This window comes from Natator depressus, chromosome 7, assembly GCF_965152275.1.
Source record: "Natator depressus isolate rNatDep1 chromosome 7, rNatDep2.hap1, whole genome shotgun sequence".
In the NCBI taxonomy this organism is placed as follows: domain Eukaryota; kingdom Metazoa; phylum Chordata; order Testudines; family Cheloniidae; genus Natator; species Natator depressus.
Genome location: NC_134240.1, coordinates 14,941,659 through 14,960,240, shown reverse-complemented (window position 1 = coordinate 14,960,240; position 18,582 = coordinate 14,941,659). Strand labels below are relative to the sequence as shown.

General features: G+C 41.2%; 1 long non-coding RNA gene across 3 annotated transcripts in view; it reads left to right on the top strand.

Moving 5' to 3' along the window:
- The window catches only part of LOC141990402 (uncharacterized), a 358,211-nt gene that overhangs the window by 119,822 nt on the left and 219,807 nt on the right, over positions 1 to 18,582 (top strand). For 2 of the 3 annotated variants that reach the window (XR_012640170.1, XR_012640169.1), the window contains exon 1: positions 1,037 to 1,126. The exons of the other annotated variant lie outside the window; for it this stretch is intronic. This is a non-coding gene — a long non-coding RNA (uncharacterized LOC141990402). Of the gene's footprint in view, positions 1 to 1,036; positions 1,127 to 18,582 lie in introns of those variants that run through there. 3 annotated transcript variants of the gene reach the window in all.

The window sequence follows — 18,582 nt, the reverse complement described above, 5'->3', positions numbered from 1 at the left end:
GATGTTACATATGATCAGTGCTTAATCTGTAATGAAAGAGGCGCTGGGGCTAGGCCCCGGCACAAATTACGCACTGGCAAAGCAGCTGGAGAGTAGTGGTTGCTGGGTGGGTACCCAGCTTTGAAGGCTGCTCTGCTGCTGGCAGCAGAGCAGAAGTAAGGGTGGCATAGTAGGGTGTTGCTACCCTTACTTTTGCACTGCTGCTGGAGGGCAGAGCTGGCTGGGAGCCCAGAAGTGCCAGGGCTATGACCTGCCAAACCTAGAGGTGCTGGGGTCAGCCCCAGCAAGCCCTAGCACAAATGAAGCAGTGCAAAGAATCCCACAATCATACATAAATATTTGCATTTTTAATACAATGAACTCCTAAGATACTTAAACTTAATATCAGTAAGGTTTAACTTTATTCAGTAAGGTTTGTCCAGGAAATTACCATATCTGTAACCAAGCATGTCTATCAATTTGTGATTTAGAAATAAGTAAAGCTTTTTGGAATATCTTGATATCCAGCAGTCTCAGCACTGAATCGTATTAGTTTTAAGCAAGGCTAGTGAGGCTATTAAAGACTGGAGCTCAGTGATGGCAAATACAGATGAGAGTGAGAATAAACCAACAAGGCAAACAACCCCTCCCCACACTCCACTTCTGTATGTATCTGTTTACATTTTTAAACAAATTTGCTTGGACTGTTTTTGCGCCACTCTCTTGTGTTAACTTTCTGTGACTCGAATCTAGCAAATGAGCTTATTGATAGGAATGCTGCCCCGTGATCAACATTTTAAGTGAATATTGTAGAATATTTTCAGAAAACAAAATCTGAATTTGTACTGTTTTCGGGGTGGGGTGAGGGGGGACTGTCACTATATAGCTGTGAAGCATCTATCTAGCATGATTAGGCCTCAGCTTGGCGGAGGCTTCTAGGCACTATTGTAATGCAAATAAATAATAATCACACCAAAAACCTGATTGTAACAGTTTTTGCTCAGGCTGCATAATCTCAAATATTGAATCCTTCCAGCCAGCTGCTCAGAAAAGAGCTAATTCAAGCTTATTCACACAATGATGTCAGCTAATGAAAACCTTCTAGAAGCTTGTCATCTACTCATAGACAATTCATGAACAGGAAGAGGTAAAATGAATCGGGTTTATTCTTTGTGAATTGTTTACCCAGCTGTACGTAAAGACAATTCCATGGGCAAAGAATGAAATCTTTTTTATAAAGGAGTTGTGTGGACCAGTTGTTTTAACTAAGGCACGTTGGGGGATTATTTCACAGGCTTTCAGAAAGACTGCTGTGTAAATTTTCCATAGGTATTAGGAATGACTTGCTTCTCCGATATTTAGTCACTGGGGCATTGTTTTCTCTAATGCTCATTCCCCTAATGAAAAGAAAAGCATTTTTAGTTTACAGGTTTGTCAAATGCAGTAATCCATTATTGCTGGTAATTGCTGGAGTCATTTCACCTCCTTGGCTTCCAACAAATCCTCCCAGATTGACATCTCAACAAATTGAAAGTTAAGTGTAGTATAAAAGCTATTAACAAAATTTGACTGCCTTATATGGAGGCATTAGATTAATGGTTAGAATTATTTAGCTGCCTGTATTCCTACCTTCTGTGAAAACAAAAACTGCTGTCTAAAAATCAGACTAATATGTATCAGGGCTTATTCAGCTCTTTCTTACTTCTTTTACTGCTTTCATTTGGGTCCCATTTTTTAAATTTATTTTTGCTTGTCACTGGCTACATTTCTTTTCTTTTGATTCAGTTATTTGGTGGTAAAAGCATCCTGTCAACTAGAGAGAGATTTAATTCCACAAATGGGAGTGCGGCAAATATTGGATCTAGGGTTGAATGGTGGTGTTTCGCCTTACAGAATATGCAGGTTGGGCTGGTGACAGGTAGAGTGTATGACTCACTTTTGATTAGGATGAAAAAAGAAGTTGATAATGCACGTGGGTGTAAGGGACGTCTGTCTTGTGATGTGGTGCTGCTTAAGGACATAAGAACTGTCATAGTAGGTCAAACCAATGGTCCTTCTAGCCCAGTATCCTGTCTCCAACAATGGCTGACACCAGGTGCTTCAGGAGGAGTGTTCACAGCAGGGTAATTATACTCTGCATTAATGAAAACACCATTCCATGGCTGTGAGGCATGCATGGGAATTGAAACCTCGCTTACAGCACTAATAGACATTGTATAAGTGGTGTAATACTCACATCTGAGGCAGGCGAGTGTTCTTTTTTCCTCATCCCCTCAGCTTTACCTCTGGTTATGGTTTATCTCTCCCAGGATTCTCAGCTGCATTCCCAATATCAATGAATCTTTCACAGTTACATGGTCTGGCTGCCTGCTGATGCTGTCAGCTGCTGTTACTTGGTGCTATGCATGATGATAATAAAAAACACATTTGAGCTGATTGGTGTGATTATAGGCAATCTGGTGGGTATTGGGTCTCCGTGTTTACCCATGTGAAGCCTGCCATTTTCTGAATAACCCTGTGGGGGAAATCCTGTAGAATTTAATTGGAATGAAAACTTTTCTATAGAAAATAATTAAAAACCTGCCGAATGTTACTCAAAAATGATACCATCTATAGGGTTGTCTAACCTAATTCTATAGCAAGCGTACAATTTTGTAGTAAGGTCTATAGTATGCTTTTAAAATATGCTATAGAAAAGCTAAGACTTTCTATTGTGTTCTAAAGACCTTTTCCATAAAAGAATAGTTTCCTGTAACTGCGAAATAGGTTTTATTTACCTGCTGGTTTCAGTAATTATAGCTACACTATAAGATATGCAAATAATTTGCTTAGTATTTTTTTCTGCTTGCTATTCTCTTTGTGCCTGATCATAATAAATGCGTTAAGTGGATGTGTAATATAGTAAATGATTCCCTTGCTTAAGGCATTTACAAAAGCGTAGTCTTCACGGTCTTTGTTTTTCATCAGTGGCCTTTGCAGTGTGTGATTTATACAACAAGAAAATAAAAGGTGTGATACGTCAAGGAATTTAAACACGTGCCTAATTCTAAGTGGGTAATCCCACTGGTTCTTGTAGGTGAACCTAAAGGCTGTCACACATCGAAGGTAAATACTGTGCCATTACACTCCATATTCTTTATGAAAATATGCTTATGATATGGATATGATGTAACTCGGATATACTTTATGCAAGATGGCGCATGAAAGATATCATTGGAAAGGTTGTGATGTATTGAATGTAATTATCCAATTTGTATCACTGTATCATTGCCTGTATCATATCTGAAGTTAGGAATATTGACCCTGTATCTGTGTTTCAAATGTGCTACTTTGGGTGTCACCCACAACTAGTCCTTTAGGTATAACAATGAAAAAGTCAGACAGAGCTGATGGCCCAGGAGGAAGAAATGACAAGACTGTGAAGATACTAATCTCTCTCCTTCCTGAGAGTCGTCTTGGGACTAGCTCTGACACTAGTAGGTCAGGTTGTCTTGCCATCTGGTATTAAATACTATCTTGGACTTCCAGTAATTTTCCACTCACAAGAGGGCGAGATCAAGTTTGGGAAACAAAAGGCTTCCTGCCTTATGTAAATCTTATTTAAGGGTAGGGAGGAGAGCAAACAGGACTACCCAAGAAGGACTGCTGAAAGAACCTGAAGGGATAAAAGAGACTAACCTGAAGGGAAAGGCAGGGGTGAGTCCACACTGAGACAGGGTTCCAGTCTGTAAGAAGAACTAACTAGAACTCTGACCTACAGAAATTTTGCATCCTGCCTAATTCAACATTTAGGGTGAGAAATTACATTTTGTAACCTGTTTCTTTAGTGACCCTTATAATACCCTTATAGTAGCTCCATCTAGGTTGTATTTCCCTATTTTGTTTATTAGAAGGTCATGCGAGACAGTATCAAAAGCCTTACTAAAGTCAAGATATACCACATCTACCACTCCCCCTCCCCATCTACAAGGCTTGTTACCCTCTCAAAGAAAGCTATCGGGTTGGTTTGACACGATTTGTTCTTGACAAATCCATACAGACTGTTATTTATCACCTTTTTATCTTCTAGGTGTTTGCAAATTGATTGGTGCATTTTCTTTCTGGGTACAGAAGTTAAGCTGACTAGTCTGTAATTCCCCAGCTTGTCCTTATTTCCCTTTTTATAGATGGGCACAATATTTGTCCTTTTCCAGTCTTCTGGAATGTCTCCCATCTTCCATGACTTTTCAAAGATAGTTGCTAATAGCTCAGATATCTCCTCTGTCAGCTCCTTGAGTATTCTCAGCAAATCAGGTGGCATTTTAAGAGGGGGCAGCCCATCACAAATACATGGCTTGAAAATGTTCTTACTTCACCATGTGAGTTATTTTTGCAACTAACTGAAAAGCTTTGTTGTTATAACATCAAAAGAAGGTCCATAGCATAGGACGCCCATGACCACACTGTAAGACGCTTGGAACAAAAGCCGAAGAGCTCCATAGGGTTATTACTGATCTAACGCAGCCAGGTTAATCATGGGTGACCGCCATCAGCCTCTGACCAGGCAGTGTCCCCTCCTGACTGGAAGTTTGATCTTCAGAGCTTAATGTACAGGGATGTACAGTGATACGGGCAGCATGACCAAAAAAGGCCCAGTGGGTGTAGGCCAATAATGCTTTCAGTCCCCTTGAGGCCAACTCTCAATGATACATCCCTATTAGTGATAAAATTAAACAATCTTATACCCAATAGTCACTGCTGGCAACACAAATGAAATGCCTCTAGCTTCCTGATGTCTTGTTTAAACAATGTCCACATTCCAGATCCATCTAAGAGGATCAGAAGTCTGCAGGTCTGATAAATCTGTACTGCTGTATATAATTTCGCCTTCTTTTTGGCTCCAGGCCCTATGCAGGTCCTTTATGGCTGAGGCTGCTAAACCGGTGTGATGGGTTGAACCCCCAATCTGGGATGCCACCTGATGTGCTGGGGTCCCACTGGTTCTGCCTGTTCTGCCAGCCTGGATTTCTGCACCCTGTCCTAGCTGTACCAGGCCCTCAAGCCTTCTCCAGCACACACACACACAGGTAGGGACACACCCAACTGCAAATGGACACAGATACACTGAGATCAGCTCTGTGTGGGAGGAATCAGCTCGGGGATTGCCCAGCACTCACATGCACACCTCCTTTGGGGTATAAACCCAAAATAATATTGTCTTGAGCTATACAGAAAGATCTGCACAGGGCAAGCTCATAAAAATTCACCCTCTCCCTCAATGTGAAGAGAGATATGCACAGCTTCCCCCCCCCCAATGAATGGCACAAACTGGGTTCTGAAATAAAGAAAAAATAAGTTTATTAACTACAAAAGGTACATTTTAAGTGATTATAAAAGATAGCAAACCGAACAAAGCAGATTACTGAGCAAATAAAACAAAACACGCAAATTAAGCTTAATACACTCAAGAAACAGGTTACAAAATGTAATTTATCACCCTACATGTTGTTTTAGGCAGGTTGCAGAGTTTCTGTAGCTTAGCTTCTGTTAGCTGTAGTTTCAAAGCGACATCCCAGGAAGCTCCTCAGGACAGTGGGAGATTAGTATCTTCAAAGTTCAATTGTCCTTCTTAAATGGCTCATTCAGGCTGATTGCCTACTTCTGGTGGGCGTTCCCCCAAGTACACACACAGTTGTAATTGTTACATAGTCAATATTCCTAACTTCAGATACAGAAATGATACATGTATACAAATTGGATAAACACATTTAGTTGATCATAATCTTTTCAGTGATACTTCACATGACCCATCTTACATAAAACCTATCTTAGTTATGCCATATTCATATCACAACAATATTTCTATGAAGAATATGGGGTGTAACATCACAACCAGTTCTCCTTGGATATAGCCATACTCATATGTCTTATCGCAACGGATGGAGCTAATCTAAAAGTGCAGTAAGTTAGCATCTTTGTGAATTTATGCCTCCAACCTTTTAAATGGTCATTTTAAAACACTCTGGTACAATGGAATACATTTTAATGTTATGTCACGCAAACCCTGTTGAAGAGAGATTATTATTTTGGACACCCCTTTTGTAACTCATACAGGCTAAGGGTGGAACATGCTAAACCTAGTTTCCCATCTCAGAGCAGACTGAGAGTTGCTTAAATGTTCTTGTCACTGAGATTATGGAATGTGGCCAGAATGTATGATGATACTGTAATGTTTTTTTCTTTGGCTGTCATGAACAGGTGATCAGCATGTGTATTTTCCTTGCTTAAAGGAAATGGGGCATGCAGAAATAAGGGAAGGATGCTTTAAATGGTTATAACTGTCATATGAATATTTCAGTGATTGAAAAGTAATTCCTCTGTTCAGAATAAGGTCTCAAATCCTTCAGGAATGATGCATTTACTATTGCACTCCTATCCATGAATATACTCTAGGTGATCACGTACTCATCCTTGTACTATTGATTGCCATCAGTAACAGCCAAGGAAAATGAAAACTGATTCCCCAAAGCATAAATGCTCACAGTAGTCGCTAAAGAAAAATCCTGTTATGTTAGCTGTAGACTGTGACCACCAGAAACATGGAGGGCTCTTTGGGTATGTCTACACTGCAATTAGACACCTGCATTTGGCTTGTGCTAGCTGACTCAGGCTTGGACTGCAGGGCTATTTAATTGCAGTGAAGACTTCCAAGCTCTGGGACCCTTCCACTTCACAGGGTTCTAGAGCCCGTGCTTAAGCCCAAACCTGGAAGTCTGCACTGAAGTTAAACAGCCCTGCAGTCTGAACCCCTTAAGCCTGAGTCAGCTGGCATGGGCCAACTGTGGGTATCTAATTGCTGTATAGACATACCCTTAAAAACGTAAAAGTTAATGAATAATAGTGACAGATGGAATCATGAGCTGTTATTATGTTTCAGAGTAACAGCCGTGTTAGTCTGTATTCGCAAAAAGAAAAGGAGTACTTGTGACACCTTAGAGACTAAGCAATTTATTTGAGCATAAGCTTTCGTGAGCTACAGCTCACTGCATCCGATGAAGTGAGCTGTAGCTCACGAAAACTTATGCTCAAATAAATTGCTTAGTCTCTAAGTGCACAAGTACTCCTTTTCTTTTTGTTATTATGTTGTGCATCATCTTCCTCCATGCATTATAGTCTTATTATCATTGAAAAATAATTACTGGAATGAATACTTGTGTACATTGTGACATTCTGTACCTTGGGGAAGCCTCCTGTAACTGCCATATTCCTCATTTATATATGATTGTGATCTTGCATATAAAGCATGCCTTGTAAGGTATCAGGGGAAAGGTTTATGATCTGCTGAAAGTCATTTCTTTATCCATATATGTGTATCATTAAGGCATATGAAGTTATGAGAATTGTGGTGTATGGTTGTCACTAAAACATATTCTAAGTTGGGGATTCAGCCAGCTATTAGCTCCCCAGAGGAAACCGCAAGGAAAATAACCAACGCCTGGGCGGGGTGTGAAACAACCCATCAACAGTCATTGTCCAGCAAGGGAGCTACAATTCAATGACTCACCTGCATGAGACCTGTGATACAACATGGCCAGAGGGCAGCAGGAGAGTGTGAGAAGGGAGCCTTATTCCCTGTAGAGGGAAGAAAGTTTGTTATAAATTAATTAAAGCACCTGAAGCCAATTAAAGCACCTGAAGCCAATCACATGATAAAACCCCCCTGCTTCAATCAGACAAGAGGAGGAGTTGAAGCAGAGTGGATTGGTTTTGGAGCAGAGAACAGTTTAGAGGAGTTGAAGTAGAGTGGATTGGTGTTGGAGCAGAGAGCAGTTTGGAGGGAAGTAGAGGAGAGTTTAAAGAAGCGCTGCGGTGGGCTAAGAAGAGCAAGACCCTAGGTAAAGGGACACGTGGTTTGTGCAGAGGGAGGGCAGGAAGCCCCACAAGCTGAAGGGCAGGAGAGGGAAGTAGTCCAGGGGAAGGAACCGCTAGTTCTAGTGGTTTACCCCTATCCCTAGGGCCCCTGGGCTGGGACCCGGAGTAGAGGGTGAGCCTGGGTCCCTCCTTCTTTACTCCCTTCCTCTAGGACACTAGTGGGACAGTTAATACCCCAGATCAGGGGCAAGAAATGGTGCCCTGAACCCCCACCCAAGAAGAGAAAGTGCAAGACCCATCATAGTAGTGCTAGCAATTTGCCACAGGCCACACCAGGGGAATTGCTCAACTATGCCTGGACACTCAGCAATGCCCACCCAGACATGCCTGGACTTGTTTTCCAAGCACATAAGACTGAGGGTATAAAACAGACACAGTAGCCACATTCTGGGCACTTTCTCCTTCACCCACCTACACTGCAAGCAACAAGGACACCCTGAACACTCCAACTGTGGGGACTGGCCCAGATTTCAAGGCTGAAATCTGTATACTATGGACTGCATTATCGCATGGAGTGAGAACAACTGCTTAATCTAGATGTTGCCCAGTCTAATAGGGTTGAGAGTTTAGACCGCGTGGTTATATTTTATTTTATTTTTGGTAACTAACTCTGACTTTTTGCCTGTTACTTAATATTACTTAAAATCTATCTTTTGTAGTCAATACACTTATTTTACTGTTTACCTTTACCAGTGAGTTTGTATGAAGTGTGTGGTAAAATTGCTTAGGTTTTGCAAAGACTGGTGTATGTCCACTTTCCATTGATGAAGTGGTGAACCAATTAATAAATTTGCACTGGTCCTCTTGAGCAGTGCAAGATGGTATATTCCTAGGTACAGTGCTGGGAGCTGGGGGCATTTGGCTCTGGTGCCTTTCTCTGTCTGATTCATGAGTGGCTCTGGAAGCTTTCATGCAATCTAGCTGGGTGTGGGGCTCCAAATGCGGTTGTGCTGAGTGATCACAGCGCCTGGAGGGGTTTTCTGCTGGTCACTAGCAAGGCATTGTGAGAGACAGCTCAGGCTGGAGAGAGTTAAGGGGGCACAGCGGTCCCACAGTCCCAGGCTGCACCCCAGGGTACCAGTCACATACATTGCCAGTGAGTCCCTTGTGTCCCCGGAGCCTGGAAATAACTTTTACCAGCACAGCTGTGGGTGTCACATTCTCATTACAAAATCTTTAAATTACAACAGTGGGCAAATGACTGTTTTTGAAACGACATCCAAGATCTGTTTGGGATACTTTGTTTAATGGGAAAAAAATCTACTATGCATTTTAGAGCCCATTGTTAGTGTAATAGAACAGTGTCAGTAAAATACAACAATATAATTTGGCACTGAAGGGATACAAGAGTTACGTTGTGATTCTCCTCCTTGTGTTAGCTCTTATTGCATATAAATAGCAAGCGGCAGTAGCACTGGTAGTGGCATAAGAAGCATGGCTGAGATATGTCAAGTAGACTCGCCTGACATTGGAATAAGGAATTGTAGACTCCCTCTGAAGACTGACAAATTACTATATTATTGGCTAGATCCACTACTGGTGTAAATCACTGTAGCACTGTTTACTTTGATAGAAGTATTTACATTTTACATCAATTTCAACCATCTGAGCCTGTGACCCAATATTTTATTTGCATGATTGAGTGATGCTGAGCTCCAAATGAGAGAGGCAGAGACCCCATAGTTCCTCTTGATTTCGGAGGGTGCTTAGTTCTCTACATCTCCAGCCCTGCAAAGGTTTACACACATACGTTAATATTATGCACTGTGAGTAGTTTCACTTTCCTCAGTGGGACGGCCCATGGTGTAAAATGAAGCATGTGCTTCTGCCTTTGCAATAACTGCAAATGAAACACTGATATGGCAAAGTGCTTTCAGAAAACAACAGGAAGTTGATTTGTCTTTCTAGGATGATTTGCACTGTATTTTTCTACTCAAAGCAAATGTATAAAGAAGTGATCCTATGTATCTTTCAGTGATTTGGGGACAATTTTGTTGACATTTTGGGAGCTTTTATCAATCTTGTTGTTCAAAATTGAAGCTGTATTTCTCTGTGTGCATGGCTATAAACAACACAAAAATTGCTTAGAGATTTACTCAGGGCATTTAAGTTCATATTAAGTTCATATCCTGTCTTTATCTTTATAAATCTATACTATTTGGTTAAGTTACATACCTTACATATTGTCCATTTAATAAATCCTATCACCTTTCAAGGTAATGCTTTGTTGCTGCTGTGATTGGTACAATCAGTCGTCTTCTTGTTGTTTTTAATCCTTTGATTTTTATTGCTATTGACTGCTTTTCTCCACAAAATTAGTCTCTGCTAGATCAATTTCCAAAACAATGTTACCACACAAGGGAAGTGATTGCCTATGCTGTAAACTTCTCATAATGAAGATATTATGAGATATCACTGCTGTCCTACACCAGTGAAACAGTGCAAAGTGCACTATATTCTCCATGGCCTGCATTACATTTGTTACCCAACCTATAGCGTCAGTTGGATAAGACTTCTGGGTATTTGGACACCTTTGATCTCCATGTTTTTTGTGTCTATTCTGTTAAGTCAACAATATATTTTTTTTTTCTGTTAGAAGCATTGCATCAAGGCAATTTATAACTCTCCTACGTTCCCCAGTATTCAGGGTCTAATTCCCTCTCCCCCAAAGCAAATCAATGAGGTCAATGAGATTATTCCAGTATAAAATGAGTGTATGTGAGAAGAGAATCAGGCTCTTGGCCTTTTCATTTTTACACTGTTGTACTCACAACCTTCAACTCCCAGTGAACCAAGTGGGAGCTTGGCCACTGACTTGAGTGGGATCAGGGAGTGAGAATTCAGGGTGTTGAGTGCTAAATCAGGATCAATGACTGGAAAACATTTGAAAAATGGTAAGATAGGGGCTCTTTTTAAATTTTGTTGTCTTGGAGTGTGGTTTTGTAAACATTGTGGTAAAGCCACCAGCTTGGTTTCATTTCCACTCCCCCGCAAGTTAATCTAGATTTCTTCTGATTTTTCCTGCTCATCTTTCAAGTTAGTTTTTGATGATCTCAGAGTTCAGAGCACTTCAGCTCACTGTAGGGGCTGATCATGAGGGCTTCTGAACACCCACAACTGCTGCTGACTTCACTGGGGATTTCAGGTGCTTAGCAGTTGTCAGGACAAGGTTACTGTTTGTTTGATATTACAATTAGTGTGTAAAGAGACTGAACACTTCTCTTTTGGGAGGGGGGGGAAGAGGTTTCTATTGTGGTTTTTTTTTTTTTTGTTTTTGTTTACATATGTGCAGCTCTTTCATCCCACATCTATTATCCTCCTGATTGTGCACTTCAACTATTGGCCAACTGTAGGCCAAGATTCTCCAGAGCGATTAGTGACTTTTTTTTTCTTTTGGGGGGGTCCCCAACTTGAGCTGCATTAAACAGGCCTTGACTTTCAGAAAGTGTTACGCTACAACCTTCTGAAAATCCCTTTTAGTGGCCGCCTAGTTGGGCACCCAAAATCATGTGGTTGTTCTTGAGATTTTGGCCATACATTTCCAAATGTGGGGTTTAAGTCAACTGGTCTTGTTCATGATGAGGAAAACTAAGTCAGGAAGAAATCTACATGCCAGAGAATTACACAGATATATTATAGGCTGTAGAGGTATGTTTAACTTTCAACTGAAGAATCTATCTATTTTCATTATCAGAAACAAGATAAGACAATAGAAGAGGATGTGAATTTTTATAGTGGGTCAGATTAATATCCCTTTTATGTAAAGAATTTTTTTAAAATATTGCCAATAAAGTTAGGAAAAAATACAAAGAAAATACTAAAAAAAGAGGAAATGGAAGCTTTATCTTTCCCTCTTCAAGTCTAAAATATCTCCTCCCTCTTGTTTCAGTGGATTCAAATATGGGTACCAAAATATAGTTGAGGTGAGGGAGATCTGCCAAGAACACTTGTAGAGTGGGACAATAAGCCTCCAATTGACTAATCCTTAGTATCCAGCATAAATTCAGCCTCTGTCCCTCCTACTTTCCTTTCCATTTTCGGCTGCTTAGCCTTCAAAAAGTGGTTAGTATTGCAGAAGAGTGGGAAGGAGGTGCTGCTCCTATTACTTCCATTCTCCGGGCATTACAGATGAGTTTTAGAGGTATAGGATCCAGAAGGCTGGAGAAGGGATGCTGAGAAAGAATGCCTGAAATGCAGTGAACAGTATTTTTTTTTCTTGCATGAGTCATGGGGAAACAACATGTTAAAAATGATTTTGGGGATCAAATACATAATCACCTAATCTATTTAAGACTGGTGTTAATCTACACCATATTGCTAGCAATCGCTGTATTGGCAACTCTACAAGTCCTTTTGGTAAGCATGAAAATTATAGTGAACTGAGCCACTTGTTCTACAGGTTGGTATTTTAATGGCATCAGAAGACATTTTCTTCAGCTGCACCATCATATTAGGATTCATGCATACTTGTTCCATTTCTCACACTCTAAACAAAGGTTCCTTTAAAAGAGAGACAGTTTCAAGACAATTCTTTTTCATTCCCTTCCTTGTCCTTCCATTGGCTTTAAGGGATGTTTAATAGTTATGCCTGCTGTTGTAAAAGCTAAAAAGTAATTTTGTTAAGAGTTCCTGAGATAACCAAGCTTGGGCTTGGTTCGACCTCTTTGTGTGGCAGAGTTTGAGTATGGAAAAAAAACCCAGGATGCTTCAGGAGGTGGTACTGGAGATTCAATGCATAGGACTCTCTCCACTTAGTCCAGTGTTCCAGACTGATGTTTGGAGATACTGTTTTGTTCAAGGTTATTTTTCTAATGGAGCATTTCTGAAGCCCATGGCTACTTAGTCATCAAGATCTCATGGAACTTTTTTGCATAAGTATGGATGTTAACCTTGGAGTAATTACATTCTGACTACTACATTAGCTGTCCTTCCCCCCCCCCCCCGCCCCCAGTTTTAATTGGAGAAATTTCTTTAATTCTTCTCTTTGAAAAATGTGTGTAGTGTTGATGAGACAGGACAACTGATAGATCAGTGTTCACATCACACTCCCCATCAGTACCCGGCCTGAGCCGGGGAAGCTAATGATCCAATCAGCTAATGATCCAATTCAGTGATGAATCCTGGTAATGTGCCACCTGAAGCACGTTGCACATAACCCAAGAAATGTCTATATTTTGGCCGAGTGAGAGATCCCTATACATACAGTGTATATATACCGGCCAAGATACTCAAATGTGGGTATGTCAAAGGCATGCCTTCCTTGTAGTGCCCCCTGCTGGCTAGATGCAGCTCTGTGGCATCCTGCCTAGATTCCTAGGAATAATCCACAGATGCTTATGTCCAATAATAACCCCACTTCTTGGTGATTGGATTGATTTTACTTTGGGTTTATTATATGTTAATAAACCAAAGTAAACTCTCTTCTGCCCCAGTCACCCTCTGGGTACCTGCCCCACTTCCTCCATCTCTCACTGAGCACAGTCCTTCTTCCCTGAGGCCTCCCCCTCCCTGTCTGGTTCTAAGCCTCTTTGTTAAGCACAGTTATCCCAGGCTCTGCTGACTCATCTCTCCCCTTAAGCTCAGAGGATTGCACAGGCCCACTTCTTGGGGCTGTTTTCTGCACTCATAGCCTGCTCCTCCAGCAGCTTCTTTCCTGAGCCTTTTCAGAAGCAATTCTCCTCTCTTCCTTTGTAAGTCCCAGGTGCCTTCCCTTAAACCCAATTGGTCAGCAGATGATCAGTCACAGGTTCACTGGACCCTATTCTCTTTTCAAGCAACCTGTCGCCCTTTGACAGGGTGTCTGCATCTGGGCCCTTAAATCCATAATTAGGCAATTAAAGTGTCCTTTTTTGTTTCCTTAACAGAGAATTTCAGTTTGAAATGAAACATCCAAATTAAACCCTTTTTGACATTTCTGAAACTCTTCATTTTGTTCAGCCAAAACTGTTTGCTGAATTTGACCTGAATTTGCAAATAGTTTTTGGTGCCCCCCAAAATGCACTTTTTGGCAAACTTACTACTTGCTTAAAAAAAAACTTGTATAGCTCTGCCAGAGATGCTGACTGTTAAAGTTGTGATCCTGCAATCAAATGAATGTGGGAATACCCTTATAGCTATATGGAGTCCCACTGAAATCATTGAGGCTCTGCATGAGTGCAAGAAACTCTGCCTGCGCTGATCTGATTGCTGGATTGGTATCTAAATGTGGATTTAGGTGTCTATTTTTAGACAGTCAGGTTCTTAAAAATGTGGCCAGCCTGGATATTTCCTCAAGATCAGCCAAAATGAAAGGAGCTTTACAAATGCTGTTTCCATCTAACAAAATCTTATTTGTTATCGTGAAAAAGTTATAATGGAAAAATATCCTGGTACTGGAAAACCTCTATCTCCTTCCTTTTCTGCTGCTTAATACATGTCTTTCTGCTGCCTTCACCTTCATCACTTAAACTCTCTTGTCTAATATGGAAATGTCTCCAGTGATCCAAATTATGAGGCATGGTGGACAACTTTATACATTTAAGGACCATTTTCCTTTCAGATCTCCATGGAGAGAGCTCTAGGGCATCACATGTACTGCACTGGCATCTGAACCTCATTAACAATTCTAAAGGTTTTTTCAATCAATAGGCACTTTCTTTGAATCCTGTTATATCTCTCTGGTGCAGAATTGTATGGATTTGATGGGGGAGAGATTTTAAGTAAGGCTCCAAAGATAATCACGATCACTAGCAAGAGGAAGACAGATCTATTCATAAACAGAATAATTTCAGTTCCCACAGTAATCTAAAATTTATACAAAATAAATGATCTGTGACTGCAGAATGGATAGAAGGATACCACATGGCTAACCAGGATCTCCAGTATGTAGGCTTTATGCATGAAGCTAGGATATTTTAAGCTGAAATGTTGCTAATAATGATGCTGGCATAATTCACAATTTGCAGTGCTATGCTGTGGAAACGCTTCCTGAACTATTCATCTTTCCCCTGTATACAGAAGCTGAACTGGGATCAGGAGTGCTGCCTGTCCCGCTCCGGATGTCGGCTGAACCGGAAATAGCATAAACCCTGGCTTGACTTTTTTTTTTTTAATTTTTCACTTGATGTTGTGGAGTAGTTGAAAATTCAGTGAATATCTGAATGTGTTGGAGCCCAACATCACGAAGCTCAGAGAGACAGCTGTACACAGAAGGCTGATTCATAGGAGTGCCAGCAACTGCTATGCTTTGTTAAAGACCCTGATGCCAAATATGGGAAGAGGACAGAGTATTTTCTGTGAGACAGTACAGGAATGACTTTGAGTTGTCCCACTCTCCAGCTGCACAGAGTAGAGCATATACTGTGGCTCTAATATAGATCTTTTATCCACACAGTACAGATGTAGGAAAAAGAGCTACACTTAAATAGTTTCTTGGGCCTTTTCATTGCTTTTCACATCTTCTCCACCACCTGTCCCCCCCCAAACCTGAAGATCTCTTTCCCTAGCACACTTCTTGTTCTTTATCATCACCTCTCCTCCTCCTGCCAAGCAAAAACCTGTTTTTTTGTTTTTTGGTTTTTTTTGCATTTGTGTAAGAGAATCTTATGGAGCTGTCAGTCTGATAGTAAATTTGACTTGCTGGAATACGTTGATCCCTTGATCAATAGGTGATGCTTGGTCATTAATGGGACAGCTCAGAGGAGCGGTCATAAACATCCCAAGAGAAATATTCAAAATAAAATCTTTGCTCATAAAGTGGTAAATGTGTGAAATCACTACATTTTTATTTAGATTCTCTGGCTTGTTCTATTTCCAGGATAATATGTTTGTTGTACGGGGTGGCTCTCTTTCTCACTGTTGCTTTTTTACTCTTTCCAGCAGTTTATTTTCTTGTCATCACATACTTAGGCCCAGATCCTGCAAAGATATAAACGTGTGCTTAACTTTATGCACTGTGAGATGGTAGTCTCTGCATAAACTTAGGCATGAGTCTTTCCAGTGACACGGCTTTAGATGGCAAGCTCTTTGGTGTGGGGACCTATGACAGGGTGCTGGGCAAAGGGTTGCTGATTCAGTCCTCTGTCATGCCAGCTCCCATTTAGGGGGATAGATAACCTGGCCCTAATTGGGAATGCAAACAGAGCTGCTGCCTAATTAGCCGTCTGGAGCTGTATTAAAGCCTCGGGGAGGGAAAGGGGAAAGGCAGGGAGTGGAAGCAGGGAGGTAGCTCTTCCCTCACTCCTGCCTGCAGATGGTGAAGGGCCAACTGTACCTGGTGAAACACTGGTGGGAACAAACCTGTGAATAAACTGCACCAGTGGATACTAAGCACAGGGTTTCACAGTGACTCTGTGGACTTAGCAGATGCAGGAGCCAAGGGGGCACTACTGCACTCTGCTACAGGACCATTTTTCATTGCATGTGTTAGCCTGGATCCAAGAGGTCCTGTTCCTGATTAGGGTCACTGTGTGCTACTGAATATGTGTAATATTAATAAACACATTGCCTTTGCAACAGTCCCTTCAGTGCTGTCTGGTTATGTATCTGAGCCCAGTGAATTCTGACTTGAGATTGTATACATGCTTGCGCTCACCAGGTATGCATGCAGTTATTCACCTAATGTGTGTGTAATTAATTATTATAATTGTGTACACAAGTTGGGTGATTACATACATATGGCTAGGCTTGATAGAATTCAATATTTATTTTGTTATTTTGACAGACATCAATGTTTATTTTAATGGATTTTTCGTATTTTTATGGATTTTAAATATTCACAGTTGCAGGAAATAATGGGGGGAGATAAGACCATGGGGGAGTCAGACAATTATGTAATGACAGTGAATGTTGAGATTCAAAAAGTTAAAGCTTTGTCTGTTAAAACATCAATAATCAGTATCCTATATATTAAGGCTAAAACTTTGAATAAGACTCTAAGTTCTCCAGCAGCTCCTTTCTTTCTTTGCCTAATTGTAAATTTAGATTATTGATGGAAATTGTGTGTACAGTGCAATTGACACTTACTGATGATAAATCTAATCTTTCCAATGCTACATATGGCTGATTGTATGAACAGGTGGTCACAATTACCTGATTTGCTTATGCAGTCACAGCAATTGATAGATATATTATTGTGTGCACAATAATGGCTCTAGCCATTAGGTACCATGGCATTGAAATGTTAGGTTCTTACAATGAGCATTTATTTCAGGGTACATCCCTAGTGAATAGAAATTAAGCTGGGGCAATACTGCAGAGATGAGTCAGGCACTCAAGTAGGGGCAACCTTTGAACTATCTTCAAGTGGATGCTCTTGGCTGTTCTGTTCTGTTCCCTTGGATTCTTCTCAATAGTGGCAAGTAACTCATCTTCAAGTCAAATTAATAGAGGGTATCTATGACGTAATATGATCACAGATATCTATGAATTGCATATTTCTGTCTGTGTGTCCCAAAATGTGCTGGACTTCAGAGGGTGTGTCTACACACTGCAAAACAAACAACCCTGAAGCAGCAAGTCTGAGCCTGGGTCAACCGACTCGGCCTCATGGGGCTCATGTTACGGGCCTAACAATAGCAGTGTAGACCTTCCTGCTTGGGCTGGAGTCCAGCTCTCATGCTCTACCTTTCACTGGATTTCAGAGCCCAGTCTCCAGGGATTTTTAGCCATGTAGCATGAGCCCAAGTCAGCTGATCCAGGCTCTGAGACTTAGAATCATGGAATCACAGAATATCAGGGTTGGAAGAGACCTCAGGAGGTCATCTAGTCCAATCCCCTGCTCAAAGCAGGACCAACCCCAACTTGCTGCTGTGGAGGTTTTTTGGCTGTCTAGATGTCCCGTCCCATCCATCCTAGGATACAACTTCAACACCCTCACCCACCTTTAGGAGACACCTTCTAATAGCCACTTAACAGCCTACAGGCTCTTGAAGAGACAATACCAGAGCAAGCAGCCTTACTGGCTCTAGTCTGGTCTTCTGGGGGAGCACAGAAAACAGTTAGAGCAGGGTGGGTCAGGCTGCAAGACCAAGATAGTCACACAGACACTTCAGATGGATCTGGGCTCACTGGAATAATGCAAGTTGGTTCAGTTCTGTTCCTCAGCTTTCCTTTTTAAATCACATCTAATTTTAGCTTTAGAAGCATAACATTAGGTGAGATTAAATGTGAATATAGGCTGTTTGTTTTAAAATCCCTTTTTTTCCAATGCTCTGTTCCTAAATGCTAAATAAAAACTTTTGTTTTAAAAAGGATGTTGGTCAATATCATTGATCACTAGTCGCTAAAGGAAGCGTCAAGCAGGTGCCTGAAACCCAGCTGGACCTGCAGCGTGATCGGGGGTAGTCCTGTCCAGGGTAGTGCATCCAGGTTCTAGTGTGAATGTGGAAGAATTGTGAGATTCCATATGAGACAGGTAGTGGCAAGGAGCCAAACGTATGAGAGGATGCAAGCTATTTTTTTGAAATAAAAGGGATTAATATCTTCCCCCTGTACCCCTCATTCGAATAGTTTCAAATTTCTGCTTCCTGGGGAGAATTAGACATGTTAAGCCCGAAAGATTCCATAACCTTAACGTGTCTCGCAGCTCATGTGTCCAGTTTGATGCCTTGTGCCTGATTTTGTTTAGAGGTACTGAGGACCCACAGCTCCTGTTGAATCAAAGGGAGCTCAGAAGTCCAGTAGAAGCTAAATGTCCTTAACGCCCACTCGAAA